This window comes from Mesocricetus auratus, unplaced genomic scaffold, assembly GCF_017639785.1.
Source record: "Mesocricetus auratus isolate SY011 unplaced genomic scaffold, BCM_Maur_2.0 Super-Scaffold_100013, whole genome shotgun sequence".
NCBI classification, from domain to species: Eukaryota; Metazoa; Chordata; class Mammalia; order Rodentia; family Cricetidae; genus Mesocricetus; species Mesocricetus auratus.
The window spans coordinates 71,077,363-71,101,448 of NW_024429196.1; the positions used below are offsets into that span (position 1 = coordinate 71,077,363).

At 45.6% G+C, this 24,086-nt stretch overlaps 1 long non-coding RNA gene across 1 annotated transcript; it reads left to right on the forward strand.

Annotated features, from left to right (window-relative positions):
- The first annotated feature begins 1,075 nt into the window (after positions 1-1,075).
- LOC110340212 lies at positions 1,076-24,086 on the forward strand. The gene is made up of 3 exons (XR_005881096.1): positions 1,076-1,495; positions 23,471-23,739; positions 23,843-24,086. It is a non-coding gene; the product is annotated as an uncharacterized LOC110340212 (long non-coding RNA).

Genomic DNA, 24,086 nt, shown 5'->3' on the forward strand with positions numbered 1-24,086 from the left:
AAGATTTCCAAGGGTGGTTCCATACCCATGTGCTAGGTAGGAGGGCACTAGGTAAGAAAGTAAAGTCATTATTCAAAGTTGCCTTGGGTCTGGCCATCAGGGGGCTGGGCTGGACCGCTCAGCTGCAAGGGGGAGGGAGAGAGATTCTGGCCAGAGCCTAGGTTAGTTCTTTGTTTTGCTATCCCTAAAGAGAGAGGAGGGACCTCAAGGAGGCACAGTTGGATTCCTTCAAGGCTGTAGCACCTGCTTTTCTCAGTCTGCCGCCCTGTGGTCAGCAGCTATGCCTGTACACATATTGTTACATTTTGTTACATACTGTTACAATAGACTGTATTGTTGGTAAGAATGTCTCCTAAAGACAGCCTCCACCTTTCTAGGAGAGCAGGCATTTCAGACCACACGGGAGGTTCAGATTAACTAGAGGCAGCCCATACCCATTGCACTGTGAGGCATACTTAGTTTTCACTCCTGGGTGATAGAATAAACTTGGATTCTTTGCTTGCTTTATGAGTGCCCCATTGTGGATTCTTCTCTTTTGGGAGTGCAAGAACTGAGACTTCTACCATGGTGGGGGTCAGAGAGAGACTTCCAGTGTCAGCCTTGGACATTCATGTGCACAAGCACACTTCCTCACGTGCAAACATGCATGCATGCCACACATACATACCTATATGTACAACAATATGGAAACAGCTCCCTTCCATCCACAAGAACTCTCTCAACAATGGCTCAGTCATTCTGCACACACACACACACACACACACACACACACACACACACACACACACACACAAGAACAGCCAAAGATAGGGAAACATGAGTCAGAAACTCATGTGCAGAGTTCCCACCATATACCATGAACTCTGTTAGGTCTCCAGTCCTCTATATGTCTAAAAAAAAAAAAAGAGCTCAAACTGGACTATTGAAGGACTTCTGGAGGTCAGATAAAAGCCAGCATTCCTTATGAACATGAGAAATGGATTTTCCATCCCCCAAAGGAGTCCCTCCCCTCCCCCTCCCCCACTCATCCTCCTTATAAGCTACATGATTTGTTCCCCTGTGCTGCTCTGGCTCACTCTCTCTCTGCTCTCCCGCTGTCTTGCTGCTGTGTATTCTCTGCCTCTCTCTATTCTCTGTCGCTTGTTATTCCCATTGCTCGCTCCTGCTCTCCCACTTCCCTAGTCCTGGCCGCGTCTCATCTGTTTCTCCTCTCCACTCTGGAGTCTTCCAGATGCCTCTGGATATTTTCTGTCTTTTATCCACAAAAAAACCTTCCTCCTAATGGAGTTGTCGTGTCAGCAATTTCTCTACTGCGTGCCCTTGCATACATACCCTGGTCCTCACACTTGAGTGACAAGCATTTTACCCATCTGACCATCTCCCCAGGCCTCTGTCTCTGTACTTTTGCTTGCTGTCCATTGCTTTGAAATCCTGGGAAAATATTTCTAAACTAAAGATTCCCAGAAGCACATCACTTCAAGATTACATCTAAAAGGTTGGTGCAGTTTACGTTCCAACTTCCCCCCTACCGGGTCAGCACAGGCTCCAGAAAGCCTTCTACGTTCCTGTCACTCTCTGAAGAAAGCATTCTGGGCTCTTGGTTTCTGTTCTCTGATCATAATCGCCCCTTGCATTTCTTTTGTGACTTGTCCTTAGCTTTCAAGATGATTGTTAACAAAATCCACTTGCCTGGAACATTTCTCACCAGTTTTCAGGCACTAGGGGCAGGGGGGGGGGGGTCTACTCAGTGCCGGGCTGTGTGGCTGTTTACCAAGCTCCACATTTCCTGAGCTTACACTGGTGCCAGGCTCAGGACAGAGCATCTTCCCTGCGCGTTGCAGTTAGCATTCATCATAAGTCTGAAGGGAACTAACGTGAAAACCTGGGAGCTTAACCCACACTTACTGCGGCAGTAGGATTAGCGGCTGGGTTTGCTGGTATAAACTGAAGGAGCAGGTTGCAGTGCAGGAGGGAAAAGCTAATAGCATGGGTGGGCAATTTATTGAAATCTAATTTTTGCTTTGAACTTCTGGCATATATTCTTCAGTCTCTGAAAGGTCTTGCTTCTGGTCATTCTCAAGAAAGATGCGAGTTGAACTTTCTAGTGCATATGGTGTTGTGTCTGTGTGTGGTGTATAGTGTGTCCGTGTGTCCCTGTGTGTGTGTGTGTGTGCGCGTGCATGTGTTGCAATATGGGTATACATGCATATGATATATGAGTGATATGTATGTGGTATAGTGTAAATACATGGGAATTGTATGTGTATGTGCAATGTAGTATAGTGTGGATGTGTGTGGGTGATGTTTTGTCTGTAGATAATGTGGTGTGTGTGTCTGTGATGTGTAAATATTGGTATGTTGGGTATCTATAAGTGCAGTCTATAGTATATACAGTATGTTGTGTGTGTTGTGCCATGTTTGTAGCTGTGTATACCTCTGGTGGTGTGTGGTGTGTGAGCATAATGTATATAATATATGGTATGTAGTGTGTATGGCATGGCATGCAGTGTTTGTAGTGTGTGTACTTGTGGTGGGGTGAATGATTGGTGTCTGTGGTGGTATGTATAACTGTGATACATGGTTGGTGTAAGTCTTCAGTTTTCTGTGTGCACACTGTGTGTCATATACTGCATTTGTTGTGGAGGTAGTCTGCTGGCTCACCAGGACAGACAGGTTTCCCAGACCAGGGAGGGATACGCAGGGCCCTCCCACACTTGGGAGGTGGATACTGGCTACCCTTAGCCTGTGCCTGACTGGGAAGAGACCACGCAAATAGCAGAGCCTATGGGATGTTCTGTTGGGGACAAGGCCCTAGACCCATGGAGGATGAAGAGGAGGTCCCCAGAGGCCAGGCTTGAATCTGCCACTAGCCAAGAGGGCTTCATTCATTCTTGAAGAATACAGAGTTGTTTCCTGTATCCCACGTTAGCATTTGCAGATTTATTTTCACCACACAGGGTCTATCTCAGGCAGAACACACTCATCTACCAAAGGTATTAATGTATAAAATATGCATATAAATTATATTTTTAGCTCATTGAGCAAATTCATAAATGATTACCAGACCTCTAGAAAAGGAAAGTTTGGCCAAATTCTTGCATATGGTTCTTATTAACCACATTTGAGACAAGCTAGGTACTCGAGGTTTCCTGCTGCTTAATGTAGAAAGCAATTTGGATCTCACGGGCCTCTGCTGAAGTTTGGTCTCGGCAATCCCACAGGCACAAAACCACAAGAAGCAGTAACGAGCTAGGAGGCCCTTGGTTTCCTTTTCATGTTCAAAGGCAATAAAATCCGCTTCTCAGTTTATTTGAAAAATTGGCAATAGTTACTTAAACCCCATCCCAAATGTAAGTTCCAACAGTTAATTGCACATTCTTGCAGCATTCTTCCTGGGAGACTGAGAGGTCACTTTATTGTTCTGCGTGCGCCTGTTTTCTTAGTAGCTTGAGAAGACTCTCAGACTAGAAAGCCGCGTGCATGGCCTTGCTTCACAGCACGCTGCAGAAATCTTTTCAAAGTTTTCTGTGTGTACATTCGTGTGCGTGAGTGCTGCTAGTGGACACATGTGTGTAGGTCAGGGGACAACTTTCCACGTCATTGGTCCTCACTTTCCTCTTCGTTCTTGTTGCTTGTGGCTGGATATGCCAGGCTAACTGGCCTATCAGGGCTTCTGGGAGCTCTTCCTGTCTCTGCCTGCATCTCAGTTTAAGAGCCAAGAGATGACAGATGTGTGCTAATCAAGCAATTTCCCAACTGAGCAATGTCCCCAGTTCCTGTTAAGGTATTCTGTAGTGAGATCAAAGGCTGTCAGTTGGGTCTCCCAGATGATCTGGGTAGACAAAACGGAATTTTCCCAGTGGAAGAAGAAAGCCCACTCACAGACAACGGTCCCTGCCTGGTGGATTCTGGACTTTCCTAGGTAGCCCCAATGATCACACAGGCCCAATGTCTGTTGTGCATATCAGCTTTGAGTTCACTGTGACCCAAACACCTGAGAATACAGTGCTAGGGAGGAAAACTTTATCTTGATGCTTGACTTCAGGGGGCTTAGTCTCTCATGGCCGGGAAGGTGTGGCAGGGAAGGCTTGGCAGGACAGAGGTACAGGGAAGGTGTGGCAAGGCAGAGCTGTGTGGATGCTGGCCAGGAAGTAGAGCAAGAGATGCTCTCCTTTAGCTCATCCTCTCCCTTTGCCATCGTGCTGTATCCTGGAGCCCCACCCATGATGCTTCACTGCCTACATTCAGAGTGGGTCTTCCCCTGCAAACAGATGAATCCTCTCTGGGTGCCCCTTATAGATACACTCAGTGGTCTATCTCAGTCTCCTTGGTTGGGACTTAGTTAAACTGACAACAAAGACTGGCCACTGTAGTGTCTATCTTCCACTGCTACTGCCTCTCTGGGAGAGCACTGACAGACACACTCCACAGCCATCAGCCTTCCCGGCCTTTTTCATCCTTCTCCTTGCCTTCACCCAATCAGGGTCCTGAAGCCACAGTGAGGGAAAAGCATAGAGGAAACTGAACTACTAACAAGGAACATAAACCAGGAGGTATTTTAAACTTCCCACATGTGTTCTGCTTGAGTCAATCTTACATATAAAAAATTAAACTACAGAAGCTTTGAAAGTTTTAAAAACACACCCACACGAGCCCTATTTCACCATTAACATTTTTATGACATTTGCTTTATTGGCTGTCAATCCATCTACGAATCCCATTGTTCACCATCAACCCATCTTTTGTCACTATGTATTTAAAGTACATTGTAGACAGTGATACTTAGCTTTCTCAACTATTTCTACATGCAGTTTATTGATTACAATTTCATGCTGATTTTTAGCTTTTTGGTGGAAAATTTCGTACACAGAAACGTCCCAATTAAAGTATACCATTCAGCAAGTTTGCACAAATTTCACCCACCCATGGGATCAGAACTCCATTCACAGAACACTTTTGCCATCTAATCACCATGTCCCTTCCAAATCTTTTTTGTTCCAGAAGAAGCAGATAATCCCGTGCTTCTCTTCCAAGAACTAACTCTTTTTGTTCAATAAATTCATAAGAATGGAGTCACAGGTCATGTGCTCTTTTGTATCTGGTTTCTTTCACTCAGCAAAGTGTCTTCAAGGATCTGTTGCTGTAAAGCTGCTCTCAGCCCTACTCAACCAGGATTGATAGCTGTGAACAGTGGTTTGCTCTCAGCCCTACTCAACCAGGACTGACGGTTGTGAACAATTGTGAATGAAGAGACTCATGAATGCCCAGGATGATGAGAGCAAGCGATGGTTGAGTGCTCAATACTAAACAAGATGTTTATGCCACTCCTTCTAAGGCTCATGGAACATTGCAGAAGAGGCGATAGGAAGTGTGTAAGAGTCAAGAGATGGTAAATGGACTACGAATTGCGTCTTCTAGACGAGAAACAACCACTTTAATCACAGACTTATAATAACTATGGTTACCTGCACAAGACTGACCCTGTCAGTCATGAAAGAGGGAAGAACTCATGGGGCCCTTACTGCTGAACTATTGGCTATTGATTGTTGCAGGATATTTGATCACACTGTGAAACCTGAGACTATGTTAATAAAACAAACCTTGGATCAAGAGGCAGAGCCAGTGACTAGTTGATAAGAATTAACCATAGAGATTACAGAGGACTCATAAAGACAGAGAGGCACAGGAAGGAGTGGGGAGGGACTTAGAGATTTGCAGTCTCCTTTTGGTTTGCAATGAATGGAGAGATGCACTCTTACTGGGTCTTCGGCCAAAAGGAAGGTCAGCTGGTTGCTTCTCAGGTTTTCACCTATCTGACTCCCAAGTCTTTATTTGTAGATAGAAATATAGAGACTTAGTTAAAAACTACATTTGGCAGCAGTGACAGAGCCGGTGCTGGCAGGATGGAAATTCCTCCAGGCTGCAGCTTGAGTGGTGGAGCACTGACTGTGGGTCCACAGGGCACAGATGATAGTTTAAATACCAGCAGATTCAGGTGTAGCCTCCACGCCAATGGGAAAGCATCGTCTGGCATTCCAATGTGGGGCACAACCACATGAATGAAGAAGCCACACCAGCCTCTCCTACCACTCACGGGAACTTCGGAGGGTAGTTTTGCACACAGGAATTATAGAAGGGACCCTGAGCTTGCTGTTGCAGACAAACTGAGAAGCCATCAGATCTGGTGAGAAACCTGACAGAGTTAAGTAATATTAAAAAGAAACATCTGCCCCATGTTAAGAATGAGAAACATCCCAATGCAGGGAGTTAGAATTTTAAATAGTACTACTATGAATGTGGGCTGGGATGTGGCACTGAGTGGAGGGAGTGCTACTGGAGACAGCTAGGCAGGCTCTGAGGAGTGTTAGTGGGAGTTGGCAGTGCCTTATCTGGGGTTTCTAGTACCAGCATGGACTCCAGTGAGTGGTGGGAGGAGACATGCTTTTCTTATCTCTTGAGTCAATAAACAAGAGTTGAAATGTCTGTGTTCATGGTGGCCTTGGGTTCTTTGTTTTGTTTTGTGAGACTTTTTTTTATGAGTCTTATGTAGCCTCAACTCTGTAGTTGAGGATGTTGACCTCCTGCCTCCCTCTGTTGAGTGCTGGAATTACAGACATGTATCCATCCTTGGTTTTTATGTGGTACTGGAGATGGGCATGAGATCAAGCGTAAATTATGCTAGACAATCACTCTACCAACTGACCTTAGATTTTTCTTCAAGTGTTTCCATTTTACACTTCCATCAGCAGTGTCTAAGGGCTCTGATTGTTGAATTCTCACAGACACCTGAGCTTGATGGTCATTCATTTGGGGGCATTCTTGGGAGTATGTGATGATATCTCACTGTGGTTTAAACTTGCATTTTCTACATGACCGATGGTGTGGAGCTCTATCCCATGGTAATGTCACCCTTTGATCATATTCTATAAGTGTCTAACTCACCCTATACTCCCAGCTCCATTGAGGTCAAGGAGACACAGTGAAGAGTTATCCTCTATGACTTAAAGTGGCATTTTCATGAAGCCAAGTTGGAAATCTTAACTCCAGTGGTAGATGTGTGGCCAGAAAGTCTTTGTTGAAATGCCAAGTTTCCAGAAGAAACGAATTGCTGCAAGGGCAGTGGAGATTGTGTCTAGGGTCTTGGCAGGAAGCAGATGAGGAAGAGGGTCAATGAACAGCACAATGAGGATCCTGAGGTCAAAGATGATGGTAGGCTCATGGAGGATCATGGGGGCAATGATGGTGAGATCAAGTGTGGATCATGGAGTCAGTGAAGAGTAGACATTCAAGAGCCATCACTGTGCTAACAAGAACAGTGAGGAGTAAGGAGAATGTTGGCTCTGTTTGTAGATAACTTGCCCATCCTCATATATCATCACTGGACTCAACTGTTTGGGACACTTTCCAATCAAGGGACTAGATTAGATATTTTTTATTCAATTGGTATATAATTACTATATAATGCACACATTGAACATTTTCCTATTGTGCTTTCTGCCAACATTCCCCTCAATTTATATTCCAAAGCCTCATCTACTGAGATGACTCCCTGGTGTGTGCATGTTATGGGTGTGGGATAAGAATATGATTATCAGGTTTATGCATGATTTAATGAGTAGCCATTAATGGATCAGTCATTCTTCTCTTACTGATTTCTATTGCTATACAAGCCAAATGAGACCCAGGCACTCAGATAGACAGAAAGGTTTGATGGTTAACACTCCACAAAGCAGGACTTTAGGGCATATAAGAACAAGCAATTGGAGTGACAATGACCTTCCTTCCACCTACTCTAAATCACTCATCTGTATATGAACAGCTGTGTAGGAGTGTTGGCTGATATTCTGCCTCCACAAGACGCTATCTATGACTCTATAAAAACACAAAGGCAAGGAGTGCCTTTCACATTATAAACAGCTGGTTCAGAAAGAATTTTTGAGGAAATTCATTCATCAGTCAAAACATATTTTATCTAAAATTCATTTTGGACAGCTGGTTCTGTGGGGCATCTACAGTTTCTGCATGAAATCCAGGCTTTCTCTGACTCTGTGTAGCTACCTGCTCCCTAGGAAGCAGACAGCAGGGGTTAGCCATCACATTAGGGTATGCCCTGTGACTAACAGAGTCATACATGGTTCATTCATATTATTTTGTCTATACTGCAGTAAGTGAGAGTCTGGCAGACAGTATATGATTAGCTGACAGAATTAATGAATGAACAATACTGAGGAACTCACCAGGCTGCTAAAACAGTTAAAAAGGGAGATGTGGGATTCCTGGGGAGCTGTTAATTAATGATTTGAAGTTTTCAAATAGATTGTCGTGATTATCTACAACACCCTCCAAATTCTTCTAGCAAGGCACTGGGGCTGCTTCACAGGTGAGGGAGCAGAGGAGGGAAGGGAGGGCGCTGAGCTGAGCAGAAGTTAGTGGGTTCCTGCCCTTGACTTGGAATTGTCTTACCCTGGCTTGGTCTTTAGCAAGCAGCTGCATGCTACCTCATGTCCAGCAATTAGGACATTCTGCTATACTAAGACAAACTCCAGCAAGCAAGAGCTGTCACAAAACAACCATTTGGTGTATATTTGTTTGTTTTCTGATCTGTAGCAAACTCTGGTGCGTGTGTCACCCTGTTACCAAAGGCTGACTATAGCCTGAAAACCAGCCCACAGCATTTAATTTCAGGCTCTCCAGTACTTAGCTCCAGTCTTGACCAAGCTTCTGCTGTGAAGGAAGAGAATGATTCACTCACTTGCTGCCACACAGTTGAGACACTTTAACTACTGCTGAAGAGGGAACCATGTCCCAAACACAAGGAGACACAAGGGGAACCGGACCAGTGGATGGAAAATGGCTCAGAGGAAGTGGTGGTGGACTCTGGTGGCACTGGTCTAATAGGGCTTTTGCAGAAGACAGGAATCAGATGCCACTGGGGGTGGCAGAAAACAAGGAACCTGGTCAGACATCAAGGGCGGGGGACTCTGGCTAAAACAACTTGATAGAATTCTTGCTGGAACTAGACAATGTAGAGACAAAGCCAGAGGTCCAAACATGAGATGTAGTTGGAAAAGTGTCGGGGTGTGTGGGGGGGTCTGAGAACAAGAAGAGGAAGAGGGAGAAAAGAAGAGAAGGGGGAGGAGAAGGAAGAGGAAGGGAGCAGGGAGAAGACTAGAGAGATGAGGAGGAGAGAGAAAGGAGAAGATGAAAGATGAAGAGGAGGGTGGAGAGCACGGGAAGAGGATGAGGAGGAGGAAGAGGAGGGAGCTAGCACAGGAGGAAGGGTAGTCCCTGAGAGACACTATTTCTCACAGGGAGAGTGGTGAGTTGAAGGACCACTTCAATAACTTCTAATTGTTGCTGTTGTTTAGTTTTATTGAGACAGGGTTTCTCTGTGTAGCCCTGGTTGTCCTGGAACTCTCTCTGTAGAGAACAGGTTGGTTTCAAACTCACAGAGATCTGCCTGCTTCTGCCTCCCAAGTGCTGGGATGGTCAGAAGGCATTTCCATTCAAAGTGAGTAATGATGAGAAGGACAGCTTGGGTGAGAGGCAGTGGCAGTCAGTCATTGGTCATGGGCCAGGAGGGATGACAGGCTTGAGTTCAAACTGCTTCAGCTGATATTATGGGCAAATGTGTATTTTCTTGTAGCTGTTTGTATATGTATGTGTGCATGTATGTGTGTGTACATATGTGGTCCAAATGTATGGCCTTTGTGGAGGCCAGAGGTCGACACTGGGGTTTTCTTCTATTGTTTTCCACCTTATTTTTTGAGACTTGGTTCCTCACTGAATCTGGGGTTCACTGACTACGTGACCAAGAGGCATCAGTAACCCTGCTGTCTACATCCTGGGACTAAGACTTCAGCCTCACAACCTTGGCATTTTATCTGGGTGCTGGGGATCTGAATTCTGTGTCTTATGAAGCCAGAAAAAGCAAGGGACATCTAGCCCAGGGAATAATTATTCATCAATTAATTAACAGTGCTCATGAAAGGGAGAACCCAAGCTGCAGGGGTCACTCCCAGCCTTGTTCAGTTGAATAAGCCCGGTGGCTGGTGGAGGTGGTAGAGTGGAGGTCCTGGGAAGGGAATAGCTTTTCATTAATCAACTCATTGATCTATTCTTATGTATCGCATGTGTTTTCATGTAGTGGTACCCATGCATGCATTCCTTACAGCTTCCTCCTCTCCTTCACTGTATCTATTCTTTTGGCCGCTTCTGTGATGTTCCCTGGAGGGGGTGATATAGATGCTCCAATTGTTGCTCCTTACCGTTGGTTTAACAGAGCATTTTGTATATTAATTTTTTGGGCTGGCAACCATGCCATGCAAGTGCAGATTCTGCTTTCACTGGATTTTAGTTTGTACATGTGTGTTGGATGTACTTGTGTGTGAAGGCCAGAGGTTACGCTGCATGTCTACCGGTACATACTACCACTGTGTGCTGGAGATCATAGGTGTATGATCCTCATATACTAGAGATCTGAGTCTAGGTCTTTTCAAGCTTATGTGGCAAGTGTCTTACTGACAGGGCCCTTAGCCAGCTTTTGTTAAGCGTTTCCCAGCAATGCAAGACAAACTCTTGTTAGGAATGCTGACTCTGCCCCTTCTGGGCCATCCAGTCTATTTTCTGGGGATTTAGGGAACATTCCAAATCGGGGCTCCATTCATGTTGAACACTATGAGGGCCTTTCACCTTTCCAAGTGCCTCTGACTCACTCGGAGTCGGGAGGGACAACCGGGCTTTGTCAAAGCCACTCTTCATCCACCTCTCCAGAGTGTCTGGCTGCTAACCCTGCAGAAAAGCAGCCACCTTCCACAAGAGGCCTTTCAGAATATTCATCGTGAATGGACAAAGGCTGCCTAAGTAGGTCAGCAGCTGCCCTGCTGAGTTTTCTGGGTGAAGAATCATATCTGTTTACTTGGTCTTCCCACTCTACCCACCTCCGCTGGCCACTGGGCTTGTTCAACTCAACAAAGGCTGGGAGTGACCCCCGCAGCTCGGGGTCTCCCTTTGGTGGGCACTGTGTGGGAGGCTTTGCAGGGTGGCCCCTGACACCTTCCTGCCCCTTGGCATTTAGAACAGAGTTCACTGGTGGACCATTGGTCATGGTGAGTGGGCCTCGTGCCAGATTAGCACCAGAGCGGCAGAGACCTCATCAAGGTCTGATGCATGGAGCTGGCCTCTGGATCACACTGGCAGCTTGTGAATATCTGTTAAGGGATGGGCTTCCACAGAGGGCTGGAGGCATGGAAGACGGGCAGGCCACTGGCGGGCTGTCATTCACACCTCAGAGCAAGGGACAATTCATATACCAGCCATCAGAAAATCAAGGGTAAGGACCTGAATTTCAACACTATGTGTGAGTGTTACTGGGGTTGCTTGGTTCAGAACTTGCACCCTAGCAATCCTAACAAGCCAGGCTCAGCTGTCTGTCCCCAGGATACCAGTTACCTGATCCTAGAGGTAAGCACCAGTGGAAAGAAGAGAAGGGACACTTGATCAGTGTGGAACAAATAAAATGAATTCCCCAGTCCACTTTCACATTCTTGTCTTGAAGTTCAGGTTTAAATAGAGGGCAAGAGGTATGCATGGCTAAGCAGTCTTGGCTAGACCACGAACCATCGTTTCTTGGTTCCAGTCTCTTTTGCAAGGTTGTCTAACAAGTTGTCCAAATGGGAGAAATCTCTTTAGGGAGACACGCTCACTTTCTGGCAGGCACCAGGCTTCAGCCTTTTCCTTCTAGCCTGAGATTCCTGGGGAAATTCTCATTTCTTAGGACCATGGCTTCCACAGTATGAGAGCCGAAGCACAAAGATCTTTCTGGAATGCACTCATTCCTGCCTGGAGTGTTGGAGGAAGGAGAAGGCCGGCTGAAGGAGCCACGTGGTGGGTGCTGCTGCTTCTGCGGGTATCTTTGACTCCCTACCCAAGCAGCATGTCTAGGGCCAGATATGGCTGAGAAAGACTAGACTTAAAAATCATTGGTAAGGGGCAAGGGAGATGGATTAATAAAGTGCTTGACAGGCAAGCGTGAGCAACTGTGTCTGAATCGCCAGACTCACAAAAAGCTAGGTATGGCTGAGTGTGCAGGGGTGGCAGAGACAGGAGGGGGCTTGCTGATCAGTTAGTTTTGCCAAATCAATGCGTTCCAAGGTCGAGAGAGAGCCCATCTCAAAAATAAAAGGTAGGTAGGCAACCCACCACATGAATACATGTGTGTATACCTACCCCCACACAAGTACACATACCAAATACGCACGCAAATTACTTGTTATATCAAGATGTAAAGTTGGTGGAATAAAATGCAAATGTACAAAAATAAAAGCCAATATGAGAAGATTCATGAAATTTGGGGTGTAAGCATGTGGAAGTACTCGTCACAGTTCAGTATGTCTAAAATAATTTGTGATTTACATTGGGTCACATGAAAGCACACTCTGCAGTCAGTCAGTGTTTATTTAATATATTCAGTAGTGCTATATACCACACATACAGGTGCCGTGCTTGTGATGTACGTGTCATGTGAATGTGGTTTGTATGTTATGTTCATGGTATGGTGGGACACATGCACACATGCTTATGAATCTTTGGGAGTCTTTCCTCTTATGGACACCCTCTGTCTTAGTAAGGATTTCTATTGCTGGAAAGAGATGCTGTAACCACAGCAATGTTTTGTTTGGTTTTGTTTCAAGACAAGGTTTCTCTGTGTAGCTTTGGACCCTGTCCTGTAACTCACTCTGTAGACCAGGTTGACCTTGAACTCACTGAGATCCTCCTGCTTCTGCCTTCTGAGTGCTGGGATCAAAGGCATGTGCCAACACTGCCCAGCATGGCAAACCCTTTGGAAAAAGACATTTAATTGGGGTGGCTTACAGTTCCAGAGGTTTAGTCCATTATCATCATGGTGGTGTGCAGGCAGACATGGTATTGGAGAAGGAGTGGAGAGTCTTACATCTTGACCTGTAGGCAACATGAAGTTAACTGAGATACTGGGTGTGGCTTGAGCATATATGAGATCTCAAAGCCCACCTCCACAGTGACACATCTCCTCCAATAAAGTCATACCTACTCCAACAAAGCCACACCTCCTAATAGTGCCACTCCCTATGAGTTTATAGGGATCAATTACATTCAAACTGCCGCCCCTCCCAGGCAGTTTGATCAGAAACCCCAGTGTTCCTTGATGTCTATGGCCTTCCTTGTCAGGACTGGACAATTCATTCAAAGAGTGAAGGATTCTAGGAGAAACACTTCTAGTGGAGTAACTACTGGTCAGAATGATGGAAGGCAGTTGGGGTTTTTCTTTGGCAGTTTTCATTTTAGATTAAATAAATATTTGGATTTGGATTTGATTCAATTTTGCAAGCGGAGGAAGGTTTCCTGGGCCACATCCTGCCCTCACTGTTGTGTTCTTTTCCCCCAGTGGGATCCAATACATATGGGAACAGGAGCATTGAAAGAAAAAATAAACCTACCAAAATAATATAAAACCAAACAGCTCGAGTAGAAACAGCCAGAAAGGTTACAGTGGAGGGAGAAGGCAGAGAAATGCAAGCATGTGAAGGGGTTTGGGGGTTGCAGAGTTCAAACCTGAAGGTGGAAGTCTTGAAAACCCAGTTATTAAGAGGCATTTCTAATTAGGTAGGGACTTTTAAGGATGCCGGTGTGTGTGTGTGTGTGTGTGTGTGTGTGTGTGTGTGTGTGTGTGTGTGTTTTGGAACTCTTTTTTTTTTTGTTTTTTGGTTTTTCGAGACAGGGTTTCTCTGTGGCTTTGGAGGCTGTCCTGGAACTCACTTTGTAGACTAGGCTGGCCTCGAACTCACAGAGATCCGCCTGCCTCTGCCTCCCGAGTGCTGGGATTAAAGGCGTGCGCCAGTGTTTTGGAACTCTTGATAGGTTGTAAAAGATGTTAAACTTATTCAATTAGGAACAGATTGAATTGATTCTTAAAATCCTCCTTTGCTCTGGGAGGCAGCTACAAGGTGGCTAAGATGCATCTAATTTTAATTTGTATCATCAACGTTAAATGAACTCTAAGATGCTGAAGAGCCATGCATATCTTTCTTTTGTTTTCTATTAATCTTATTTATGTAGTTTTGAGACAAGAACTTGCTAGGTAGACTAGCCTGGTCTTGAACTAATGATCTTCCTATCTCTTCTGCCAGATTGCTGGGAATAAGATAAGGCCCTCCAAGCCTCCCTCAAGCCTTTCTTTTAAATGTTAGTTGGAGCAGTTAACTCAAGTCCTGCCTGCTCTTCAGCAGTCATAATCTAGGCATCTGGTCTGTTTACCTGGGACTAAGACATTGTTTGATGTGGTCCACATTCTGAACACTTACCTCACTGAGACTAAGAGCTGGTTAACATCACTCATCTTAGACTAGAGCCTCTACCCCCTCCTGGATGCACCCTCAAGGCTAACTCTGCACCTTTTGTCCCCTTCTATGGTTCAAATGCTCCTCAAAGTTGGTACTTACCCCTAGGTTAACAAAATTGGAGGTGGGGTTTGGGGGTGTGCAATAATGAGGATAAGATGAGGTCATGGGCATAGAGTTCTGTGATGACATTCGTGTCTTTATATGAGAGATCCAAGCTAGCATACTCACTTTGTCTTACAATGGGCAATGTCCTTCAGCATACTATCGTATAGCAAGGCAGCCTTCACCAAGCGCCAGTACTCTGTCCTCAGACTTCCTAGACTTTAAATTATCTGGTCTCTGGTGTTTTGCATTGACAGCAGACACACCAGGACATCACTTTTCCGACATCATCCTGGAGTGCCCATCTATGGGCTGATAACAAGTAACAGTGATGCTGGTCCCTGCAGTAAGGTTGCTGGTTAATATGCAGAGTGCTGTGAGCAGCCAGATATCCTCAAGGCAGGTTTCAAGTAGAAGCATAATGCAAGGTGTGGTGTGACAACTCACCTGGGGTAAGGAGGAGGAGCTAGGCACCGTGGCTCTCTAGTCCTCTATCTTGATTTCTTTCTTGATTGCCTTATTTCACTTCCTAGGTCTCCTTTATCCTGAAACTTCTCAATGTCTTATTAGTGGCAAAATACACTATGCACTTTCACTCTCCTTTAATTTTAATTTATTTATATAGTTTTGATGTATGTATGTATGTGGCGTTCTTGCTTGTACATATATGTAGTTACATGTATATGTGTGTGTGGATATTTGTGTGGGCATACAGAAGGTAAAGGTTGTTGCCTGGTATCTTCCATGATCTCTCTCTCTTCATTTTGTGTATTGAAGTGGGATTTCTTAATTGAACGCAGACCTTAAAGATTCTGCTAGTCTAGCTAACCTTGGGGATCCCCCCTTTATGCCTCTGGAGTGCTGAAATTACAAGTGGGCCACCTAGCAGGCTCTTACATGGACCCAGTGTTCTTCACTGTCTCAAGCCAGAACATTGTTTGACAGAACTTAAAGTCAGGGCAGAGTTCTGAGTAGGACTTGGTCACGCTGCTGTTCTCTGCACTCTGTTACCTTCTGATATCATCCTGACCAAATATGACAGTTGTGGAGAAGTGCTTCTGGCGATGGGCAAGTTTCCTGCACCCTCCTTCCCATCAGAGATTGGACTATTTGCTCTTTCTATTGGTCAGAGACATGACACAGGACAGGGAGAGACTTAACATTTAGCATGGTGTGAACTCAGACCCAAAACAAGTAAGGTTACAGTCTGGATGGAATAATCACTTCTCACAGAGGGCTCTGCTGTACGTGGTGGGACATCTGTAGCATTCCTGGCTTCTGGCTACTAGCTTTTGGTTGCACTCTGGGATAGGACAATCAAAGTGTCTCTTGGGCCTGAAGAAATGGCTCAGTGGTTAAGAGCACTTGTTACTCTTGCAGAGGACCTGGGTTCAGTTCCCAGCACACACATGGTAGCTTAAACCATCCGTAACTCTCTTGATGATGATCCAACACCCTCTTCTGGCCTCTTTGGGCACTGCGTGGGTGTAGTGTACAAGCATATACAAACACATACTAAATAAAAATAGACTGATCTTCTTTTTAAAAAGTGTCTCCTGTACTCTCTTGGACTATGGAAAGTCTCCCATGGTTAAGAGGAAGTCACGTACTGTCACTCCCCAGAGAATGCCTTGACTCTGGTTCATTTCACAGTCATTAGCAGCAGAAGCAGTGAGGAACTGATAACACACCTCAGGCATGTGATTTTCAGACAGCTTGTTTACAGGCTTTTAAGAATTTATATTTCTACTTTAGAGGTAAGAGTGGTGTTTCTCTGGCATGCTGTATCCAATTAATGTTTTTATTTCTTTCCTTTAAAAGACATTTATTTTAATGCGCGCGCGTGTGTGTGTGTGTGTGTGTGTGTGCGCGCGCGCGCGCGCATGCATAAACACATATGTGCACAAGAGCACAGTTGCATAAAATCCCCTGGACCTGGAGTTACAGGTAGTTGTCAGTCTTCTGATGCTGGATGCTGGAAACCAATTCTGTCCTCTGAAAGACCAGGCAGCACCAATAACTGCTAAGTCCTCTCTCCAGCCCCTACAGCCCATTTCAAACAAAACTATAGTCAACAAAAGTCAAATACTGCTTTAGGAGAGCAGACATATACAGATATCTTTATTCAATGATTGTTTAGACTTGTCAAAGATGTCCTAGCATCTGGCATTCTGCCACCTGCTGGGAAGGCTGGCAGTTGGTGCCTGGTTCTGTTCTTGCTGGTTGCATTCAAGGAAAGCATTCTCTACTGTGAAAATGGCTCCATTTGATTGCTATCGTGTTTGAACAGAAGGTCGTTTACGTTACAGCTTTAAAAACGTAAACTTTATTTAATAAGAATCCAGTTATTTCCACATTCTTTTCATAGTTTTGTGACTGGATTAGAAAATCATCTCTTATGACTTTAAAATTTTATTTTTGAAACAGGATCTTACTGTGCATCTCAGGCCGACATTGAACTCGGGATCCTTCCACTTCCACTTTCTGAGTGTGGGGACTATGACTAAGATGATCTTGTTTGGTTTATTTATTTATTGTCTTAAAATATGTCTATTTCCTATCCTGCTCAAGTGATTCAATGCCAGGAACTGTGTCTTACTTACCTGTGTGTCCCCAAGTACATGCCTGGTGTTCATAAAGAATGTTGTGTGTCTGATGAGTTGGACCAATAAATAATTTAACCAATGAATGTGAGTGAGACTTCTGCATAGATGAAACCCTCCCCCAAAATATGCTCCTGCATGTTTGGTTCATGAAGAGAAGACCGTTACAAACACAATGCATGAATCTATTCAAGAAAATGTTCCTGCTGGATGGAGTTCATAGCTGTAATCTCAGTACTTGGAAGGGTGGGAGACAGGGGGATCACAAGTTTGAGGTCAGCCTGGGCTACATCGTGATACCGTCTCAAAATACACAAAGCTCTCAAACTAGATTAAAACAAAAGTATGTTTTCTCTTATGTTGAGGGTTTAAAGGTTCAGCTCTGGCCTTGGGACTGCATGTGGTCCAGGATAGCTGTGAATGCAACCCAACCCAACCCAACCCAAACTCATAAATGTAATAAAGCATTATGAGGTTTGGGACATTTTTATTAACTTCCATCTTATAGTTCTTGAATGTGAATCTTGAGGATGATAGCATTGATTCACAATGTTGAGAGGTTGGGTATGTCTGATTAAGCAAGTTCCCCATGTTCAAATACTTTGCAATACGGACTTACATGCTTTGACTTAGAAAGCTTTTTGGACACATGATCAATGCCTTTCCTCACAGCATCCGCTAGCTGGTAAACAGCGGACAAGTGGTTAAACACCGATGTTAGTTATGGAAGGCAGTCGTGTGTTGAGCTGGCATCTTCCTTATAAAGAAACAGTTCCTATTGCTCCTTCTCAGCTGGCTTTCCCAGTCTCACACTTCCCCCACTAAGGCAGAGAGGGTCTGTGTCTATTTACACATCTATCCAATTGGCCCCAGATCAGACAGTTTCATTCAGCACTTTCAATGGCTTTCCTGAGGCTCTATACAAATTTAAGTATCAGTGGATGTAAGGCATATCTGAATGTGTTTGAGACAATCCCATGCTAATGACTGACAGTTCACGTGAAATTCCCATGATAGGGAATTGAGGTCTCCTTTGAAGGCAGTCTGGAGCTCATATCCCGGTCCTGTATTTGAGGAAGGGAAAACATGCTTTTCTCTGTGTCGTCTCCATCTGGTTACCTCCTGTAACGTGGCACTGGTCAGCGTGCCATCTGGTGTTCTGCTACTCTGGCATTTATGTCAAATGTCTTGGCATGTCCTGAATTAGCTGTGGCTTCTAACCTATATAATTAAAGGCCATTAGCACTGGTCCCTACCTGACCAGAGGCATGCCACAGACAGACAATCTCTGCAAATTACATCTTTTAGCTGTGCTGGGCTCCTTCCCTCGTGGAGAGGAATCTATGCAGCAGGCGGCCACTGGTGTCGCCTGTGACATCAGTGCTTGCAAATTCTATAGCAAGGGAGATCTCAGTGCTGCACAGACTACACACTTGGGGGTCCCTGTCCCGGACCTCACCCTAACTCAGATTGGCGGATGACAGATTCTCAGATCTCAGGAAGGCACCAAGCTCACACTCACTGTTTATCCCAAAGAACACAGTCCACGAGCAGCCAGAGGGAAGAGATGTGCAGGGAAGGCTGTGGGAGGGGCATATGGAGTTTCTCTCTGGCCTGTTATCTTCTCAGAACCTTGATGCACTCACCAGCCTATGGGCTTTCTGAACCTCCTTTTGTGGTCGTGGTGGGGGCGGGGGAGTTTATGGAGGCCTCACTCCAGGGTGTGATTGAGTCCATCCTTGGTCATGATGACCAACTCAATCTCCTTCCTCTCTCTGCTCCCCGAGGTTGGGGGTGGAGCAGATAGTTTTAGCCCTTTAATCTTGTGGCTGGATTTCCTGGCAGATTGTCCCTGTCCTGAAGCTGTCCAGGGTCCCCACCACCAACCATCTCATTATTATACAAAGATACACTCTGCAGCTCAGGAGAGTCCAAGGCTCTTAGGAGCTGAGTCAGGAACCGGGGACAAAAATCTAGATCCTTGTTTTCTGTTATGTCACAGAAATGAGAGAGTATCCTAAGATGCCCGCCCATGTGGGAACTGCACAACAGTTCCCTCTTCATACAGGGAGAACCAGGACCTGGCCCCAGGCATCAAGATGACCTCTCACTTTGTGGCAGGGCAAAGTCCTCCATTACAGGATGGACAACATGGAAGAGAAGGTCCCATCTTCCCAGGCTCTTCAGGTTTGGGTTCAAAGCTCCATTCTTCATACGTGGTAAACACAGTGATCAGATCCGCAAAGACAAAGACTGAGGGAGGCGAACCACACAAGTTCTCTAGTTATAATTTTTACTTCCTCAGGATGTGAAAGGCTATGTAAAAGTCTCTCAGGGACACCCAGACTAAATTTGGCTGCAAACTTTGCCTCCCCTTCCCTTATCTAGTTTTCTTCAACCAATAAATATTTATTAGGCACCAGCCGTCCACCACCCCCTCATGACACCAGGTTCGGGGATAAGCATCCAACAGGGCAGACCTCATGTGGTTATCTCAGGAAGGAAGGAATGTAGAATGTCCATTGTGGGAATGCACAATGTTGCTCGCCAATGGTGGGTGACTCAGGGTTTTCATTTCTCTGGTCTTTTGCGTATTTAAGAAGAAAGGCTGAACCACTTGGACTGATTAGGAAGTATGCACTCTTGGTTTTCTGACATTTACTCCAGCATCAAGAAGGGACCCAACTGGATTATGAATTCTATTTACAAAGCCAACAAAAAGCGATACTATCAAACCGCTGTTCAACCCTTGACCGAAGTCTACTCTTTGAACTCTTCAGTTACATGAGTCAATCACTGTCTTTGCTATTTGTTTAAATTGGCTTATCTGCTTTCTCTCTCTCTCTCTCTCTCTCTCTCTCTCTCTCTCTCTCTGTCTATGCATCTGTGTCTGTATGTCTCTGTGTATGTGTCTCTCTGTGTGTCTCTCTCTGTGTGTCTCTCTCTGTTTGTATCTCTGTGTGTTTGGGGGTGTATCTGTGTGTGTCTCTGTCTTTGTGTCTGTATATATGTGTGTGTGTTATCTCAGTGTATGTGTGTGTGTGTGTGTGTGTGTGTGTGTGTGTGTGTGTGTGTGTGTGTGTGTGTGTGGTGCTGTTATTTAGAACCATTCTCCTTGTCTTTTTGAGAAAGGGATCTGGGGCTCATCAGGACCTGGTCTTACTGATTAGGCTAAACTGGCTGCCCAGCAAGCTCTGGGAGTCCCTTGTCCCTAATCTGCCAGCACTGGGATTGCAAGCATGTGCCGCCATGCTCAGATGCTGGGGTTCTGGGGTCCCAAGTTCCCCTGCTACAAGGCAATCACCGGTTGAACTCCCTCCCCAGTCACTGAGGACAGGTAAACTGACTCATTAGAAGGACAGTAGATGGAAAGAGCAATTTAGGGGCAGCAAACAAACTGCCAACAGACCCAAGGAGGAGAGGTCATGGGAGGCCCACGTGTGACTGGAGGGTGGAGAGGGAGGGACGGAGAGATTGTGACCCATGCTGCTAGCCATCTTGTCCCGGCCAGGGGGCCAGGGGGACTTTATTCAGGGGAGTAATACCCAGTTTTGTTGTTTGAGTGGCAAGAGGGTGGGGCTGGGAGTTTAGAGGTGGACAAGGCTGTGCTGGGAAATCAAAGGCTCTTCAATGTTTGGTCTCGGGCTCTCCTCACATGAAGAAAGTTATTGAGGACTCCAAAGAACCTTTGTTTCTGTGGACTGTATCCACTGAGATTTGAAAAATTAGACAATAAAACAAATTTTAGAACATGATCTAATTCACTTAAAATAATATTAGATGATCCATTAGTATAAAAGATGGAGCTGTTTGGCGTTTTTGTAAAACTTTAAAGTCTAGCCAGATGGTGGCCTCTGCTTCCTGCTGTGAGTGGCTTTCAGTCTATGAAGACATCCAGCCCTACCCAGGCAGGCAACTGGAACAAAGAGGTGTTACCTGAGTTGTTAGGGTCTGGAATCTTCGCGTGCCACAGTGGAAAGCAGAGAGAGGAAGCATACTCAGAGTGGCTATGTACTCCGGATGGCTACACTGGGAAGGGGAGTAAATATGGAGAGGTCTTGTGGACCCCAAGTCCATCCTCAGGGCCCTGACAGGACGTGTAGACGTGTAGGTTTGAATAGAGGGGAAGAGTTATGGGTAACTAGTGCCCCCTAGTTAAGTGTGGTCCAGCCCATCGCTACCCACACAATCATAGTTCTGGTCTCTCTTGCAGGCCCCTTCATGGGAGACAGACTCCCCCAGCAGTTGGCAGGGTGGAGAGGGGGTGCTGTAAGATTGTGACCCATGCCACCAGCCTTCTTGTTCAGGGCAGTGGTACTTTATTCAGGGGAGTTTTCAGCCTTTTTGCTTCCCTCAGTCCAAGAGTCAGGGGAAATTCCAACTCCTAAGGAACCATTGTGTCATTGACCTGCTAATCAAAGGCAGGGACGCAAGTGTCCCTCATCAATTTTGTCTGCTTCCAGAACCATGGCAGAGGGATGTGTTCTTAGTCTTCTCAGGAAATTAGTAGTTTTTTATGCCACCCCACATTGGGCAGGCAGTAGTTTCCTCAAGATTAGCTCAAAGAGGAATCTGAAAGCATGTTAACAAACTTACACTTTGTTTCATTAAAATCCATGTCTCTTCCATACTGTATGACATGATTTTAATCATTTAGACACCTTGAAAGTGTCTGTCTTGGAGATCCCCTGGGGTCTTTGGACCGCCTCTTTAGCTGTCCTAAATCAAAGAAGCATGGCAGGAACCCGGAAGAGGGAACAAAAGTGGCCTATTTTAGTCACTTGGATGCTGTACTCTCTCAGGAACATGATGGGAGGAATGGGAGATAGCCTCTGCGGGGCACTGCAGGCGGTGTCAATGTGGATGAATCCAACCACCAAAATGCATCTCAGGTGGCGGCCTCCAAGGGTTTGTGGGAAGATTGTTTCTGAAAAAACAAAACAAAGCAAAACAAAAAACAGGATAAGAAAAGGAATACCTTAAGCTGATTAGAGAAAAACCACCTTCAAAGGGAAAGGAAAGGCTTGGAGCAGGAAAAGACAACCCCAACAACATGTAGTAAGCACAGGCACATTTTCTTGTCAAGGAACACAGCACCGAGAACATGTCACAAGATTACAGTGCCACAACAACAGTACAAAAGAAACCTCTCTCTCTCTCTCTCTCTCTCTCTCTCTCTCTCTCTCTCTCTCTCTCTCTCTCTCTCTCTCTCTCTCTCTGTGTGTGTGTGTGTGTGTGTGTGTTCTCTCTCTCTCTCTCTCTCTCTCTCTCTCTCTCTCTCTCTCTCTCTCGTGTGTGTGTGTGTGTGTGTGTGTGTGTGTGTGTAGAACCTGAGTGCAAGGGCGAGGCTGAGCTGCCCAGCTGTGAATGAACCCGTGAACCCATGGGGCTTCTCAAGGGCTGGGTACAGGACTGAAGACCAAAATCACCTAGGAAGTTCCCTTGCCGTTTCTGGGAACCAAGCTGAATCATATGTTCCACCTGGAGCCGAGACTTGCTATGACAAGGCCTGGATGAAGTGCTCTGCTTTGGACCTGATCTGCTAATAACTCCACCAGACAGTTCTGGAGACGAGGGGTGCGTTTTCAGACAGCATGCCGTGGGAGATGTGACAGGAGGAAGCGGCCCCAGACAGCGGCCTTCCTTCCAAGGCTGACACCTTCCCCAGCGTTGACTCTTGACCAGGGGCTTAGCTCTGTTTCTCTGTCGGGAAACTGCCTGTGTTCACAAGAGTCTTTTAGGAGTCTTTTTACCTGCGGTGGACCCTGTATTCCCCCAGGACTGCTTTCACCCTGGTCTTAGCTCAGCACCTCCACTTTTCACGTTTTAATTCAGGTAGTTTATTTGAAAGTGGTTTTGGCATCTCTGTGTGTATGTGTGTGTTTATCAGGTGATGACTTGCAGGGGTTGGTTCTTGCCTTTCACCATGTGGGCTCCTGGACTAAACTTGGGCTTGATGGCAAGCATCTTTACCTGCTGGGGTGGTGTGGATAAGAAATGTCCCTACAAATTGGTGTACTTGAACACTTGGTCCCCAGTTGGTGGCACTGTTTGGGGACAGACTTGCTATACTTACTGCATGTGGTCCCTTCCCCACCCTGACCCTTCTGCTTTGCAGTACATTCCCTGCTATAACAGACTCTGGGGCTGCAGCTAAAAGAAAAGTCATGGTGTTTTATGACAGCTACAGGAAAATAATAATACACCTGATGAGCCATCTTGCCATCCTTAATTTGTTTCTTCATCATGTATGTGTGTGTACACATGCACACACTTGTGCTGTGTGTGTCCCTGTGTTTGTGTGTGCTCGCCTGTGTACATGCGTGTAGTAACCAGAAGGGGATCGCAGATGTACTCCTTGATTTCTTCTTCCCCTCATTCTTTCAGGCAGGGTCTCTCCCTGAACCTGGAGTTTACCAAGTCAGCAAGATTGGCTGGGCAGCAAACCTCAGGGATCCACCTGTCTCAGCTCCCAATTGCCGAGGTTTCAGGCACATGCCACTGTGCCCAGCTTTTTATTTGGGTACTGGGGACCTGAGTTCAGGTCCTCATGCTTGCATGACTCTGCTAACGGAATCATCTCCCAACCCATCTTCATTTTCTTGTGACAAAACGGCCTGAGATGTGAACAGGAAGGAGACCCAACCGACTTCAGAGTAAGGTTTTGTTAAAACACTCCCATCTTTTTGTTTCGAATGTCACAAGCTCCCGTCTTTCCCAATGAAAATCCGGCACCTAACCAAAATCCCTGAAACACAGGAAGGCTTCCAAGTGCAAGACTGAGCTGTGCCTGAGTGAGATGTGGTGGTCAGATCCCAGCCTCACCCAGCTGTTCCAACCTCAGGTCAGTATTTTTGGGGATTGTGTGGGGATTTTCACTCTGAAGATAGGATACTAATATCACTTGTATACAGGGTTATGATTTATGTGCTTTTCTATGTTTTCTATTATGCTACCATAAAAGAGGGCAATATTTTAAATGCTAGGACAGTAAAGATAGGAC